Source organism: Zingiber officinale, chromosome 2A (assembly GCF_018446385.1).
Source record: "Zingiber officinale cultivar Zhangliang chromosome 2A, Zo_v1.1, whole genome shotgun sequence".
In the NCBI taxonomy this organism is placed as follows: domain Eukaryota; kingdom Viridiplantae; phylum Streptophyta; class Magnoliopsida; order Zingiberales; family Zingiberaceae; genus Zingiber; species Zingiber officinale.
Genome location: NC_055988.1, coordinates 123,959,764 through 123,976,942, shown reverse-complemented (window position 1 = coordinate 123,976,942; position 17,179 = coordinate 123,959,764).

Below are 17,179 nucleotides of genomic sequence, written 5' to 3'. Positions count from 1 at the left end.
GCGCCACCGCCACGTGGAAGTGTCGTCGGTCGTTGCCCTAAGCCCTAGATCTGTCTCCTCTTTCCCAATTGGCGTTGCTTTGCGTTTCCTCTCCCACGCAAATAAGCCTCGGCCAAGGAAGCTCTACCGCCGACAATGATCTCCGAAGTGTCTCTCCACCCGCCGAGCCCTTTTCCTTCTCCTTCACTGTGGTTGTGCCACTCCCGCCAGCCATCCGCGCGGGATTTGTCGGCGACGCAGTGACGCCAACAGAGGATGATTCTTCCCCGACTGTCTCAGCCTCACCGCGCCGCCTGAAGACCTCACCGGAGTCTTGAAGGTGCTGACCAGTCGCTTCCTCATCCCCATCCACCTCCGGCGATGTGGTTAGTGTGGGCACCATTCTCATCGGGTGTTGGTGTTCCTCTGCCCTAGACTCACTCGGCACCGCCTTCCCTCGTGCCCTAGTTTGGGTGTACAGCCGCCGCTGCACCTCTGCACAGTGCTGCCGTCGTTTGCCCTGGTTCCCTACTACCGAAGCCTTCAACCCGTGCCCTAGCAGTGATTATTGGAGGTAGGTTGTTAATTTGGTATTTTTGATTTGTGATCTTCTTGTAGGATCTCATCTTGTTCCGTTCAGTGAAGAAAATATGACAGGAAACGCCTGTTCTGTGGATTTTTTGGTGTCGGCAGAAGTCTCATTTCCAACAGCAACATCCACTTCGTTCCAGCATCTCGTTCGGCTGTGAATTGGGGTAAGCATAGGGATTTGATTTATGTTGTTGATCATGTATAGGTTGAATACGATCTTATCCTATTAGTCGTTGAGATTTTATTTAGCTACTTGTTGAGTTCTAGCTAAATAAATGTACGTATATTGGTGACACAGGATTTTGACGCGAGACGAGTTTCTCGACGTCCGGATTTGGACTGATTAAACCTTTCTTATTGGAGGCGGGTACTTTTGACTTTATGTCGTTTGATATACATAGTAGTGAATTTAACAAATCACATTAATTATGTTCCTCATTCTGTTTCGGTTAATCACTACCCAAGACTTGTTACATGCTTGATTGATTGCTTGGTTTGCATCTCATGTATACTTTACCTGTTTATACATGCTTGTAGGGGTAGTGATATACCATGCTTCACCATGTTCAGGACCTAGATTGTATACCTTATCTGATCTGTGTACTGTTGTTTTAATTCATTGACTTATAGTGCACTTTCTATATATATACATGGTTTAGTTCAGAATATTTTGTGGTTAGTGTCATGCACCATTTGCATGATTGCATGCTGTGCGATAGTCCGCTCCATTATTGTTGAGCATATTGCCAGTTACATGGATCTGCACACACCACCACTCATGGGTTAGTGGTCGATTCAGGCAGTGTGTGTTGCAGCAGGGACTTTGTTTGGCTCCGTTGGTCCGCTCATGGGTAGTGTGATGCAACGTGTTACCCGACAGGGATTCCTCCCCGTCATCGTGTACCGGGAGTTGAGAGCATTGCGCTCCCCCATTTATGATTTGGGGTAGGAGGATAGGTGTACTCCGACAGTATCCCGTCCACTCGGTCACTCATCAGGAGCAGTGACGACAGAGTGCACGGTTGTCACAATCCTACCCACTTGACCTCACTATTGTATGTGAGATGATTGACTGGTGGCAGGGGTGACCAGGACGCATCATTGGCATCGTATGCATGATGCATTTATTGCTTGTGTTTGTGTTTGCTGCATTTATATGTTGCATATTGTTTGGATACCTGTGTTTGACATGCATACAGGATTTCTATACCACACGGACTGTTTGTCCTTATACTCAGGTTCTGGTTAGTACAGTTTCTCTCCTGTTTACTTCAGATGCATTTTTATCTTTCTTATATCAGGAGACTGTACGCATGATTAGTGCTAAGTGTTATTTCCCTACTTTGTATATCAGTTGTACCTGCTGAGTGTTGAACTCACCCCGCCTCCATTGTTGTTATTTTTCAGGTTGATGCTGTCAGGAGAGAGTTCCAGTTGCTAGTCCCTGCAGACCTCGAGGATATTATTGGTCTTTTGGTTTTCTTACATAGACTATGCTAAATTTGTTTTGTTTGATGGTATGGATTTTGTGATGTCGATGGATTTGGTTTGGTTTTGCTTTTACTACATGCCTGCCTAGACGGCAGAAGAGGTAAATTGATCTTATCGTCAGATTTGTGTTTTATGAGTGTAGTTGAGTAGAGTGGATTTTGAGTCTTCTTATCATTACTTATTAAATTGCGTGGAATGTCGGTGTGTTGTGTTTATTTACTGTTATTATTCCAACCGCATGTGGCTGAGGTATATGGATATGTAGAAAGTTTCAGATTGTCCGCCGTATAGGGGAGATGCTGTCGAAATTTCTTCGAACAGGGACTCCTCCGGGGCGTGACAATTTATTTGGTATCAGAGCTTAAGTTTTACGATCCTTTGTTTTCATATTTTGGATATTTGGGATAACCTGATACCAATTTATTGGTATCAGAGCGCCAGGTTGGCGATACTTGTTTGATTTCCGTATGTTGGATTTTTGAGATTTATCTGATACCAATTTATTGGTATCAGAGCGGGTTATGATACCTGCTTTAGGTATTCTGGATATTTGGATATCTACTTCGGTTTGTACGGATTTCCGTTGTGTTATGTTTCGGACTTCCATTTAGGATTTATATGGATTTCCGACGATTTTCATGTTCGGAATTTTAAGGTCAGAAGTTGGGGACCGGACAGCAATGGAACATCTCCAGACGGCAAATAGGTATGATGTGTAATTTTATAGTTTATGACATGTATTAGCATTCTTTATTTTGTACCTGTCTGGTTGTTGTAACACATATTACATGTGATGGGTTAGCCATTGAGCATGGTTGACCTTAGTAGAGATCAAGGATTATAGTCTCTGGAGATTTTTCATATCATACCATCAGTAGTTTTAGCTTCTGTTACTACTAGTAGGAGATGGAGCCACATACAAGCCTCTGCTATTGTTAGCTGGTTAATGGATGATACCTACATATTTCTGTTGACTTAGCCAGTAGAGTTTTTATACTCATATCTTTTGGATATTATGGTACCCGATACGATGAAAATTGGTCATTGGGGAGTTATCATGTTTGATCATTGTTGAGAATGGTTTGAGGTTGAGGGATATTGTGAGATCAGATATTGTGATATGTTGATTTCTAATGATTTATTAGAGTAAATGTTATGTGGTTGTCTGATAATCTATTACTAGATATTTGTTTTGATGATCTATTAGTGGATAACTATTTTGATGATCTATTATTTGGGTTGTCGTTGATGGTGACATAGTGAGTGTCATGTGTGATATTCACAGGTTTGATGATTATAGTTGGTGATCAGATTATGAATCGGGTGCTAGAGAGTTTACGGTTGAGTGTGCCTATGAGATTTTAATAAATCTATTTAGTTGTGGTTAGTTAACAGGATGATAAGATTGATATTTGCTTCCTTTGATATTGGAATATGTGGATAAATAATGATTTGATGTTTTGAATGCTAACTTGCTCTCATGGGGAGTAGAGACTTATTCATCTGATATTATGTGGGCTGATATTTTTGAGGATAAAAAATGAGAGTGTCTTGATGTTCTTGAATTCTGACTTTTTCTTTTGGGTCGTACACATTTATACATATGATTAATGTGGGTTTCTAGTAGATTATACCCGAGTGGTTAGACATACATGTCTGATTATTTATTGGAGGTATTTTGTCAATTAAAAACTATGTTGTGAAATGTGCACATATGTTTGAGTGTTTTATTGGGTGTATTTTATCTATTTAATCTGAGTTGTGATATGTGCATATGTGTTCGGTGTAATATTTGAGGTATCTTGATTATTATATGATTGTTCTGAGTGTATACTTGTGTCGATTATGATTTGTTGGAAGTATTCCGTTGATTATACTCTTGGCATAGGTATATATATGTCATGTGAATGTTGTTTGAGGTGTATTGTTGATTATAACTATGTTGATATATGCACACGGGTTCAGTATGCATTGTTGGTGTATCATGATGAATTATACCTATGTTGTGAGTATGTGTGGGTGTACAGATTTGAGGATTATGTCGATCATACATATGTTGTGTGAGCAAGTGTGCCAGGTGTATTGTTGGTAGAAGCATGATGATTCTACTTAGTTGAATGTAGAATGTTGAGTGTCTATATTATGTTATTGGTTGTATATCCCTGTCAACTAATTCTCCTATTAGTGGATGACCAACCCACTAGGATGATGATAGAGTTGACTATGGATTTGATTTGTTTACTAGGTTGTTTATACCTTTGGCTACCCACAGTGATATGTGGTTGAGTGATCTCGTGCAGCCTCTAGTTGGATAGTTAGGTGCCTTGGACAATTATGGATCGTTTGTGGTGGAGCGGAGCTCCCACATATACATATTTCGAATTGCTTGTAGCGGAGCATTGCTCCCATATCTATTGCAGATACATGCTATGGATTATTTGTAGTGGAGTGTTACTCCTACATATTGAGGATTTCTTGTGGTAGAGCGTTGCTCCCACATATGTGGTATTTTCTGTGATGGAGCGTTGCTCTCACACTGGAGGATCTATGCTTAGATGATTTATATCGTTGGTGATCATATTTCAAACTTATTGTCAGGGATCTTATGGTTAGAAATGTCTGTGATACGGACATTATGTGTCATGATTTTACCATTAGGGTTTGGGAAGCCTTAGATGTTTTCAGAGACTTGATGATTTTGGTATTCCTAGGATGTTTGGATCGGTTTCCATTGTCTTTGTTGACGATGTTGTGATCTATTTCGGATCCACGGTGAGTCACGCACATCATCTTTGCATAGTTCTAGAGATGCTTCGATGGAAACGTCTAGATGTGAAGATCAGTAGTGCGTATTTTGGTTATCTTCTGTGAGATGTTTGAGACACACGGTCACCAGTAGGAGTATATCGTGGTTCCACAGGAGGTCGAGGTTGTTACCGTTGGGAGTAGACGGAGTCTATAGAAGAGGCTCGCAACTTCCTTTGTTGGCTCGATATTTCCGGAGATACGTTGAGGGTTTCTCACAAATTGCTATGCTACTTACACGCCTGACCAGGAAAGGCGTGAAGTTCACTTGGACTGAGGATGGCAAGACCAGCTTCTAGGAGCTGAAGCGGAGACTAGTGTCAGCTCCGATTTTGGTTTTACCTTCTGGAGAGGACGAATATGTCCTCTACACCGACGCATCTATTCAGGGTTTGAGCGCTGTTCTGATGCAGCACGATATGGTAGTCTCCTATGCTTCTCGTCGGTTGAAGGATCATGAGAAGAACTACCGTGTACATGATCTGGAGCAAGTCGCCATTATTTTTGCCATGAAGATTTGGCGACTTTATTTATATGGCGTTACATTTGAGATTCTCACTGACCATAAGAGTCTCAAATATCTGTTTACTTAGAAGGAACTTAATCTCCGACAGAGGAGATGGATGGAGTTCCTGAAGGATTATGATTGTACCATTAGCTATCACCCGGGGAGAGCTAATGTGGTTGTTGATGCGCTTAGCAGGAAGTCCGGAGGGATTTTAGCTTGCCATCGAGTTGTGGTCACAGACTTGATTTAAGGTTCCTCCGATTTGGGCCTTGAGGGGTAAGGACAGACAGAGCAGGGTACTCTGGTTACCATGGTTGCTCAGTCGTTGATCAGGACGAGGATACGAGAGCCCTAGGCTGCTGATCAGTATTTGCAGTTTATTTGCAGCCAGATAGCTTCCGGGCAGCAGACCGAGTTCACACGAGACGAGGAGGGTGTTATACACTTCCGAGGTAGATTTTGCGTACTTCAGTCTCATCCGGTCTTATAGGATTTGCTGTCCACCCAGGCGGTACCCGTATGTACCAAGATTTGAGGTGTTTCTATTGGTGGAACAACATGAAGGACGACATGAAGAAAGACATCGCATAATTTGTAGCGAGAGGTCTTGTCTGTCAGCAGGTGAAGGCAGAGCACCAGATACCTACCGGATTATTTTAGCGGGTTCCTATTCCTGAGTGGAAATGGGAACATATTACCATGGACTTTGTGATGAGTCTGCCTAGAACACGACGAGATTATGACGCGATTTGGGTAATCGTTGATCGATTAACCAAATCCGCGCACTTCTTAGTGATCTGGAAGACTGATTCCCTAGATCGATTGGCAGATCTGTATCGCCGGGAGATCATCAGATAACATGGTGTTCCATTGAGTATTATTTCGGATAGAGACCTCCGGTTCAGCTAAGGTTTTGTGTATTGGATTTTGGAGGCAGTTGAGAGGACCACTTGCCATTGGTAGAATTCGTCTACAACAACAGCTTTCATTCGGGTATCCAGTTGACACCGTTTGAGGCGTAGTATGGTAGGTCTTGTCGGACACCCACCCTCTGGGATGAGGTTGGGGAGGCCCAGTTGTTGGGACCTCATAGAGCTCAGCATAAGGCAGAGTTGGTCCGTACTATTAGACGGAGGATGTCAGAGGCGTAGGACCGCCAGAAGGGTTATGCAGACCGGAGTCGGAGACTTTTAGAGTTCTCTGCAGGCGACCATGTATTTCTATGAGTTTCACCCACGAAAGGGGTGAAGATATTTGACTTCAGAGGTAAGCTAGCTCCGCGATACATTGGCCCTTTCCAGATCATGAAGAGGATTGGAGTGGTAGCTTATCGGCTGGCACTATCGTCTTCCTTGGCAGGCGTTCCCGACGTATGCCATGTATCTATGCAGAGGAGATGCATATCTGACCCGACACATGTGCTGACAGATATCTCAGTTCCTATTCAGCCTGACGTCACTTATGAGTAGATTCCGGTACGGATTCTAGACCGGAAATAGCGTCAGTTGTGGAACAAAACTATTCGGTTGGTAAACATCGGATGACAACATCATTCGGACGAGGAGGCTATTTGGGAGCTCGAGGATACGATCCGAGCTCGATACCCCTATCTTTTCACTTGAGATATGTGATTTAATTTACTGTTCAGCAATTTATACTCTATATCTGTTGTTAGTACTTGCTGATGGTAGATAACGAAATTTGGGGACCAAATTTTTATTAGTGGGGGAAAATGTAAAATACCAAAAATAGGCAAATATTAATAAGGGAATTTTTAAGAATTTTTGGAAATTTTTCGGTAATTTTTCGGAGCTTGTATGGACGAGTTAACGGGGACAGAAATGGGGTCGTAAAAGCCTGTTTAGGCTACCCTATTTTAAAGAGGAAAAGTTTTTATTTCTCCTTTTCTTTTATTCCTTTTCTTTTCCTTTTATTCCCGTGCCCTAACCCATGCAACACCGATCCCTTTTCGCACGCGACAGTTCCTCCTTCCTCTTCCTCTCTGATCGAACGCTGACCAAGCTTCTGCTTCCCCCATCTCTTCCTCTCTTCCGGCCGAGCAGCATCGACTTTCCCTTTCCCTCGCACCACCGCCACGTGGAAGTGCCGCCGGTCGTTGCCCTACACCCTAGATCTGTCTCCTCTTTCCCAATTGGCGCTGCTTCGCGTTTCCTCTCCCACGCAAATAAGCCTCGGCCAAGGAAGCCCTACCGCCGACAATGATCTCCGAAGTGTCTCGCCACCCGCCGAGCCCTTTTCCTTCTCCTTCACTGTGGTCGTGCCACTCCCGCCAGCCATCCGCGCGGGATTTGTCGGCGACGCAGTGACGCCGACAGAGGATGATTCTTCCTCGACTGTCTCAGCCTCACCGCGCCGCCTGAAGACCTCACATGAGTCTTGAAGGTGCTGACCAGTCGCTTCCTCGCCCCCATCCACCTCCGGCGATGTGGTTAGTGTGGGCACCATTCTCATCGGGTGTTGATGTTCCTCTGCCCTAGACTCACTCGGCGCCGCCTTCCCTCGTGCCCTAGTTTGGATGTACAGCCATCGCTGCACCTCTGCACAGTGCTGCCGTCGTTTGCCCTGGTTCCCTACTGCCGAAGCCTTCAACCCGTGCCCTAGCAGTGATTATTGGAGGTAGGTTGTTAATTTGGTATTTTTGATTTGTGATCTTCTTGTAGGATCTCATCTTGTTCCGTTCAGTGAAGAAAATCCGATAAGAAACGCCTGTTCTGTGGATTTTCTGGTATCGGCAGCAGTCTCATTTCCAACAGCAACATCCACTTCGTTCCAGCATCTCGTTCGACTGTGAATTGGGGTAAGCATAGGGATTTGATTTATGCTGTTGATCATGTATAGGTTAAATAGGATCTTATCCTATTGGTCGTTGAGATTTTATTTAGCTACTTGTTGAGTTCTAGCTAAATAAATGTACGTATATTGGTGACACAGGATTTTGACGCGAGACGAGTTTCTCGACGTCCGGATTTGGACTGATTGGACCTTTCTTATTGGAGGCGGGTACTTTTGACTTTATGTCGTTTGATATACATAGTAGTGAATTTAACAAATTGCATTAATTATGTTCCTCATTCTGTTTCGGTTAATCACTACCCAAGACTTGTTACATGCTTGATTGATTGCTTGGTTTGCATCTCATGTATACTTTACCTGTTTATACATGCTTGTAGGGGTAGTGATATACCATGCTTCACCATGTTCAGGACCTAGATTGCATACCTTATCTTATCTGTGTACCGTTGTTTTGATTCATTGACTTATGGTGCACTTTCTATATATATACATGGTTTAGCTCAGGATATTTTGTGGTTAGTGTCATGCACCATTTGCATGATTGCATGCTGTGTGATAGTCCGCTCCATTATTGTTGAGCACATCGCCAGTTACATGGATCTGCACACACCACCACTCATGGGTTAGTGGTCGATTCAGGCAGTGTGTTGCAGCAGGGACTTTGTTTGGCTCTGTTGGTCCGCTCATGGGTAGTGTGATGCAACATGTTAGCCGACAGGGATTCCTCCCCGTCATCGTGTACCTAGAGTTGAGAGCATTGCGCTCCCCCATTTATGATTTAGGGTAGGATGATAGGTGTACTCCGACAGCATCCTGTCCACTCGGTCACTCATCAGGAGCAGTGACGACAGAGTGCACGGTTGTCACAGCCCTACCCACTTGACCTCACTATTGTGTGTGAGATGATTGACTGGTGTCAGGGGTGACCAGGACGCATCATTGGCATCATATGCATGATGTATTTATTGCTTGTGTTTGTGTTTGCTGCATTTATATGTTGCATATTGTTTGGATACCTATGTTTGACATGCATATAGGATTTCTATACCACACGGACTATTTGTCCTTATACCCAGGTTCTGATTAGTACAGTTTCTCTCCTGTTTACTTCAGATGCATTTTTATCTTTCTTATATCAGGAGACTGTACGCATGATTAGTGCTAGGTGTTATTTCCCTACTTTGTATATCAGTTGTACCTGCTGAGTGTTGAACTCACCCCGCCTCCATTGTCGTTATTTTTCTGGTTGATGCTGTCAGGAGAGAGTTCCAGTTGCTAGTCCCTACAGACCTCGAGGATATTATTGGTCTTTTGGTTTTCTTACATAGACTATCCTAAATTTGTTTTGTTTGATGGTATGGATATGGTATGAATTTTGTGATGTCGATGGATTTGGTTTGGTTTTGCTTTTACTACATGTCTGCCTAGACGATAGAAGAGGTAAATTGATCTTATTGTCGGATTTGTGTTTTATGAGTGTAGTTGAGTAGGGTGGATTTTTAGTCTTCTTATCATTGCTTATTAAATTGCGTGGAATGTCTGTGTGTTGTGTTTATTTACTGTTATTATTCCAGCCGCATGTGGCTGAGGTATATGGATATGTAGAAAGTTTCAGATTGTCCGCCGTACAGGGGAGATGCTACCGAAATTTCTTCGGGCATGGACTCCTCCGGGGCGTGACAGATAGCCCCCGGGCGAGGCGTCCTCGGGGGAGCCTAGGGTATCTAGGCACATGGACTTGGTTCAGATGCCCTAGACAGTCAACAACTTGTTGATTGTCCAGTTTCTCCCAGTTCTGGCTCCATTCACTTAGATGATATTGACCATATAGAACAGAGCTCACCTGAACCCATTTTCAGGCCTTCTCAAGCAACATTCTGCTCTGACTTCTCGTCTCTTAGAACCATCGCACGCTTCCTTCTCGTCCGCCAGTATACTCTTCCACAGTGCCTCATCCCTCGGATGCACTGAGCCTGTCGACTCTCTCCCTTGTCATCCTTCTCACCAGTCATGTCTTTCGCTCGACCTCCTGTGCTCCTAAGTTTCTGCGCACTCAAACATAGTGCATCAAAACATAACAAGACCTAACTTGACTTAGTTGATCATATCAAAACTATCATGGGATACTTACACAATTAACATTCATCACCTGAGGCAACCCTATGTAGTTACACTTGTGTGAGTAGTTACACTCGTATCTATCCACCAAGTGTTATTAGGTACAGTGGATATGTTAACTTTTGAACTGATAAAGTTGAGAAGTATACTTTTCTTGATACAGATAGTTGACATATCTAGGGTAATTATTCTTCAGATGACCGTATTTTTCATAACTAACAAGTTGGTTTGGATTTTCATTACTTTTGCACCTTATGCCCTAAAACTCAGTTACTGCAAGTTGCTTACATTTACTCTTATCCTTTTATTCTTCTTGTTTAAATATTGAGATGAGGATGCAAAGTAAATAGTATGAGATGTATCATGCCTTAATCTCTTTTTTTCTTATACAAACTGAGTTATGAGCTTATTTAATGTCAATTTCTCCTTTTGAGTATTGTAACTTATCTTGAAGGGTGTGATTGTGTAAGCAAAGAGATTAGGATGAGGTTTCCAAGTACGCTTTTGGACATTTCTAACTTTAATATCCCAAGTCTTTTAACTAAAATAGACATCTCCATGATGTACTACCCTAATGTCACCCTTTTCATTATACTGCATGAACACTAACTTTGTGAAAAGTATAGTAGTCTCAACCTTTTTGGTTGAGCTCAATCGGGTCATTAATTCTTTAATGAAGGTCTCTCATTCTCAGTTATCAAACCCTTAATGGATTATGGAATAAATATCTTCATGATCATAAGACTCATATGATTCAATCATTTCCACTTGTCAAAGATCACCTTTTGATCCGTAGTGGAATTACTAGTTAAAGGTGTAGGGTGATCATGTTTAAACCCAAAGTCTAGATCCATGTAACCTAAAACTACCTTAATATATTTTTTCAAGTGGTCAAAGTTTGCATAGGGATGTTGTTTAGATTAGTAGATATTGAGAGTGCTACATAGAACAAAAGTAAAGAACATAACTCAATTTAACTATACAAAACATATATTTTTATTGTTGTACAATAACATAAATGCAACAATCAAACATGCAACTTTATGGACACTAATTGAGATACCTAGTGCAACATTATATTAAGTTTTTGGATTAAATTGTAACTTTATATTGAGACTCTAAATAACTCATAACTACCTTCATCTACTACACAACGCGTCTTTCTTTGGGCTAACATGTCATGCGTTAAATTTCCTTTATGCATGTGCTTCGTTAGTTAACTTATGTTTTCAAGTATCACTCACAACACTTTTAATCAACCATATAATACGCCTTCATTTGGGTCGATATACTATGCGCATGACTTAGAAACCAAACTAGATTTATGAGTTTCCTTAAACATATATCTGACATAAAAAATGATTTTCCTTTGGACCAACCATTTTTAGCATGAATATACATTCATCTATGCAAATACCCCAAGGCTCTCTAATAATTCTTGCTTTAGCGATAATATTGGTTTCGACTAAATAGCAAGTGTGAAAAGGAATACAAAAAAATTGTTGAAAACTCAGCTAATCAGATATCAATTGATTGATATCAGCTACAAGTCGATTGATATTGTCATCAGTCAATTAGCTCAAGGCAACAATAGATTGATACTCCTTATGTGTCAATTCATGGACATCGCAATCGACTACCCACCAATGGCAATTGATTGCCCCACAACAGTAGAGTTCTTTAGTTGATTTGGAGAGCTTTTATTCACGAGATCATCCATACCAATAGATTGACACCTCACAACAATCAATTGATATGTATCAGTCGATCCCACCAATCGACTTGGGAACCTTTGGTGGACAACCTTATGAACATTAGTTGATTGATCCTCATGGAAATAAACTGGTAAAGTCTAGGTGAATTGCCCAATCAACTCTATGACCTTTTGTGCCCTATCCCAAGTTTAGTAGTGGATTGAACCTCATGGAAATCGACTGGTGAACACCAGTCAATCTGTCCAATCAACTTCAAACCATTCTATGTGCAACCCAAGTTCGTCAGTCGATTAGTGAACACCAATTGATCTGCCCAATTAACTTCATACCATTCTGTGTACAACTTTAGGTTCATTGATCCTTATAGCAATCGACTGGTGAAGACCAGTTAACTTGCCCAATTGACTCTAGCCCATTTTGTGCCCAGTTTTACCCTCATCAATCTATTAATGAACCTCACCAGTCGATTGATAGTTGAAAACCTAGTTTCTGCACACGATTTTCTAGCTTGAAACCCCAAGAATTCCACTGTTATTCATGTTATTCGTGGATAATGTGAAAAATTCAATTTCTTGGTTGTAATCCTAGGTTTTCAATGCTCTATTCGACGGATATACATCAATTCCTTCATCTAAATGGAATCAAATACAAAATTGATGTATATTTTTAGATCGCCAAAAATAATCCTAAGATCTGATATCAATTGAAATCAATAGTGATACATTGAACTAAATCAATGATGCATCTAAGGATCTAGTTATCATTTACAATAAGATAAAATCAAAACTGAAATTGAAATAATGGCATTCCAAATGTTGACCTGAATCCAGTGCTAAAGCCATTATAACCCTTGCTTGTTGTCAAAGGAGTTCCTGCAATGCAACGGAAGTCTTCTATAGGAGTGGGTTGTAACCAAAGCTTGGTATCATTGTGGAAAAGTCCAAGGAAGAATAAGAGACAAATCAAAACATGCCCAATTGAATCAACCTTCTCTTCTTATACCAAGCACATCTTATATGGATCGTCCACCATAAAGGCTCATAACTGTTAACAACCCATTAATGTTAACAAATTGGGTTATTGGATCTACAAATTTAATCAACATCTAAATAGCATAATCCCACCTTAATACAAAATGTATTAGAACACTTAATTGGGGTTTAATTCTTTAATGACAATGTTGTTATGTGTTGTTATTAATTTCGTATTAGCCCACCCAATGGAGACTCAATCATTCAGTCCCATCTTCATTTGGTCTAAGAAATTAGTAACTTTAGGATTTATGGTTTAGAATTTAGGATTTAGGATGAGTATTTAAATTTTGGCAAAAATAAAAATGGTGTCCCAAATTATATAAATCATCAAAGAAAGCTTTGTTTAAAAATAAAAAAATAAAAGAGCGCTCCATCATATTTTTTTTTCAAAATACCTCTTATCCAATATTATTGTAGCAACTACTGATAACTACTATAATATTGTTCATTATTTTTAGTGTTATTATAGTAGTTATGACTAGCTGCTATAACATGTAGAAGTTAATTTATAACTACGACGATGTGTATAAGCTGCTAAGTAGCTGCTATAACTATTTTAAAATAATTGTGATTAATTTAAAATAATTGTAATTAATTTAAAATAATTTAGATGAAGTTTAAATAATTTTTTCCAAGTTGATAAAGTGTATTTTAATATAATAGTCTTTAGCATTTAGAATTTAATAATTTAAGATTTAGAATTTAGTCACAACATGTAGAAGTTACTTGGCAGCTGTTACAGAAGGTAGAAACTACTTAGTAGATGCTACATGTGAAAATTTAACTATTTCAATATTTATAATTTATAATTTAGGGTTCGAGATTATAAGATTTAGGGTTTAATCATATAAAAGCTACTCGATAGTTGCTATAACATGTAGAAATTACTCAATAGCTGCTATAACATAAAAAAAATGAATTATTTCACTAAAACTATAAATCATAAACTCTAAATACTATTGTATTAAATACTTTTTACCAACTTAATCAAAATTATTTAAATTTTATCAAAATCATTTTAAATTGATTAAAATAATTTAAAAATAATTATAGTAACTACTAGATAGCTGCTATAACTTTTAGAAGTTACTAAGTAGCTACTATAATAATATTATATTAAGTATTATATATTCTAGTAGCATCACACATTGTACTAGTTAGTCTAATTTATTTTTTAAAAAAGCTATTGATTTTGTTTGAAGGTAATAAGATGGTGCGCTGACTCCGATAGGTGGTTGATCGACGACCAATAAGCTTCTTGAGATTTGAAGGAAACTCCTCAATGATCCTGTACACAGTTAGATGAGCCAACAAAGTATTAGTGACCTAAGTCTGGGGTGGGAATCCCTGGCTAGGGCCTCTGATGCTCAAGTCAATTTCCTTGCTCGAAGGTGAAAGAAGAACAGTAACGAAAAAAATGCCAGAAAGTAGGGTTTCAAATGAAGATGTTGGCGTACCTTACAAGCGGAGAGGATTCCCCCTTTTATACCACCTCACATAACTTGCGCAATCGTAAGGTGGTGCCCGGTTTGTTAGAGTTGATTAGGTGATGGAAGAAAGTACAACCTGGGTGTATCATGATAGTTCTGAGGATTCTTTTTTCTACCCCATAGATGTACCTCTTTTGTCGTTTATGTTTCATGCCATTACTGAAATTATTACGGGAGAATGTTGTTATAACTGACTTATGAATGACAAACCAATTAGTTTCCACAAGAGCTTTCAAGGAAATATTCCCCGACAATCATAACAAGTTGTCCCAACGTTGTCTGCTATTTGTCTGTTGAATGCATCTCAGCTACTCCACCAGGTCGGGCGCGTTACTTATTATTGTATTAATATGCTCAACCATACATTAGATACTATAAGAACTTGTTCAAAAACTAATATGATACCCTTATTATGTCACAAGCATTGAACTATATTTTAGGGGTACCATACCTTCAGATAATTCAAACTCGTCCGACCTTTAACATGTCAAACATATATAGAGAGCCATATGCTCAATCTATCATCATCCAAACGATAATGTATGTATAAAGAGTTTTATGGAACAAAATATCATTAAGTTTGTCTGGGTTTTTCCCGGCTGGGTGTTCATCGAGAACCGTATATCCGTTTAGTTTTTATCTGGCCAAACGCGTATTGAGAATTAACTATATAAGGTTAAGTATCTTTGGGTCCGCCCGGGCTTTGTCTGGCCTGGTGTTCACATTCGTCCGGGCTTTACCCGGCTGGGTGTTCAAAGGGAACCTTATGTTCATTTATCCTTTACCCATCCGGGCATGTATCGAGAACTACATAAGGTCAAGTATCTCTGGGTCCGTCCGGGCTTTGTCCGATCGGGTGTTCACATTCGTCCAAGCTTTGCCCGACCGAGTGTTCAAAGGGAACCTTATGTTCATATATCCTTTATCCGTCCGGACGCGTATCGAGAACTATATATGGTTAAGTATCTCTAGGTTCGTCCGGGCTTTGCTAGGGCGGGTGTTCATATTCGTCCGCGCTTTGCCTGGCCAGGTGTTTACAGGGAACCTTATGTTCGTTTATCCTTTACCCGTCCGGGCATTTATCAAGAACTATATAAGGTTAAGTATCTCTAGGTCTGCCCAAGTTTTGTCTGGCTTGATGTTCACAGAGAACCTTATATCCGCTTAACCTTTATCTGACCGCATGCATATTAAGAACTATATAAGGTTCTCTGGGTCCGCCCGGGCCTTTCCCGGTTGGATGCTCACGGAGAACCTTATATTCATCTAGTCTTTACCCGTCCGAGCACGTATCGAGAACTATATAAGGTTAAATATCTTTGGGTCCGTTCGGGCTTTGCGAGGTCGTCTATTCACAGAGAACCTTATATTTGTTCAGTCCTTATCCAGCCAAAAGTGTATTGAAAACTATATAAGGTCAAGTATCTTTGGGTCCGTCCGGGCCTTGCTCGGTCGGGTGTTCACAGAGAACCTTATATATATTCGTCTAGTCTTTACTTGTCCAGGCGCATATCAAGAACTATATAAGATTAAATATTTCTGGGTCTGCCCGGATTTTGCCAGGCCGACTATTCACAGAGAACCTTATATCAGTTTATCCCTTATTCGACCGAACGATTATTGAGAACTATATAAGGTCAAGTATCTCTGGGATCGTACGGGCCTTGCCCTACCGGGTGCTCACAGAGAACCTTATATCTATTTAGCATGTATTTGTCCGAACATATGTTAAGAGTTTTATAGGGCTAATTGCTTTTATGCCCACTCTGGCTTTTGCTTGGTCGAGCGTCCATAGAAAGCCTTACGTTCGGCCAAGCTTCGCCCGATCGAATTCCTCTAAGTCCGACCAACCATTAACTGACTCAGTGCCCTATTTCTCTTTTTCATCGTAAAACTTTAGAACTGTAACACCCGTAAGGTCTCTAGCAATTTTATATGAATTTATGCATAATTAGAATAGGCTTTATGTGGGTTCTTCTTCAAAAAAAAAAAAAAAGAAAGAAAAATAAAACCAAAAAGAGGCATGACCAAAGTTTGAACCTTGAACCTCTTAACAAGTAGCAAGTTTAAGTAGTATGGGATAACCAATAGACCAAGAGAAAGTATTGGTAGGAAGAAAAGGGAACTTGTAGTTAAAAGTAGGAATGGTGAAGGGACATTTCTCCTTCACTTAGAAGAAAAGTTTATCTTTTCTTTCTCCTCTTTATTTAGCATGAAGAGTCCATTTTTATCTTCTCCCTTCATTTAGAATAAATGAAAGGAAGAATACAAAGGCGTTTTGCCTTCTCCCTTTCATGGAGAATAAATAGAAAAAAAAAGAAAGAAAGAAAAACTATTCTTTTCCTCTCTTCCTCCTCCTCCTCCTCCTCCTTCTCCTTCCTCCACCGAAACCCAAGCCTTTCTTCCCTCATTGCCGAAATCAAGCTAAGAGCCTCCTTCCTAGGAAAAAACTTCTCAAGCAAGGGTACTCTTCCTTAGTAAACCAAGTGAAAGGATGTAAGTATTCCCCTCACCTGTAGTACAAGTAGCTTACGCATGCTTCTATGTTTAAAGGTTGCTTGAAAAACCTAGGGTCTTGCCTTGCAAGTTTCGGCCAAGAATAGATTTAGAGAAAAGTTTTGAAACCTAACTATG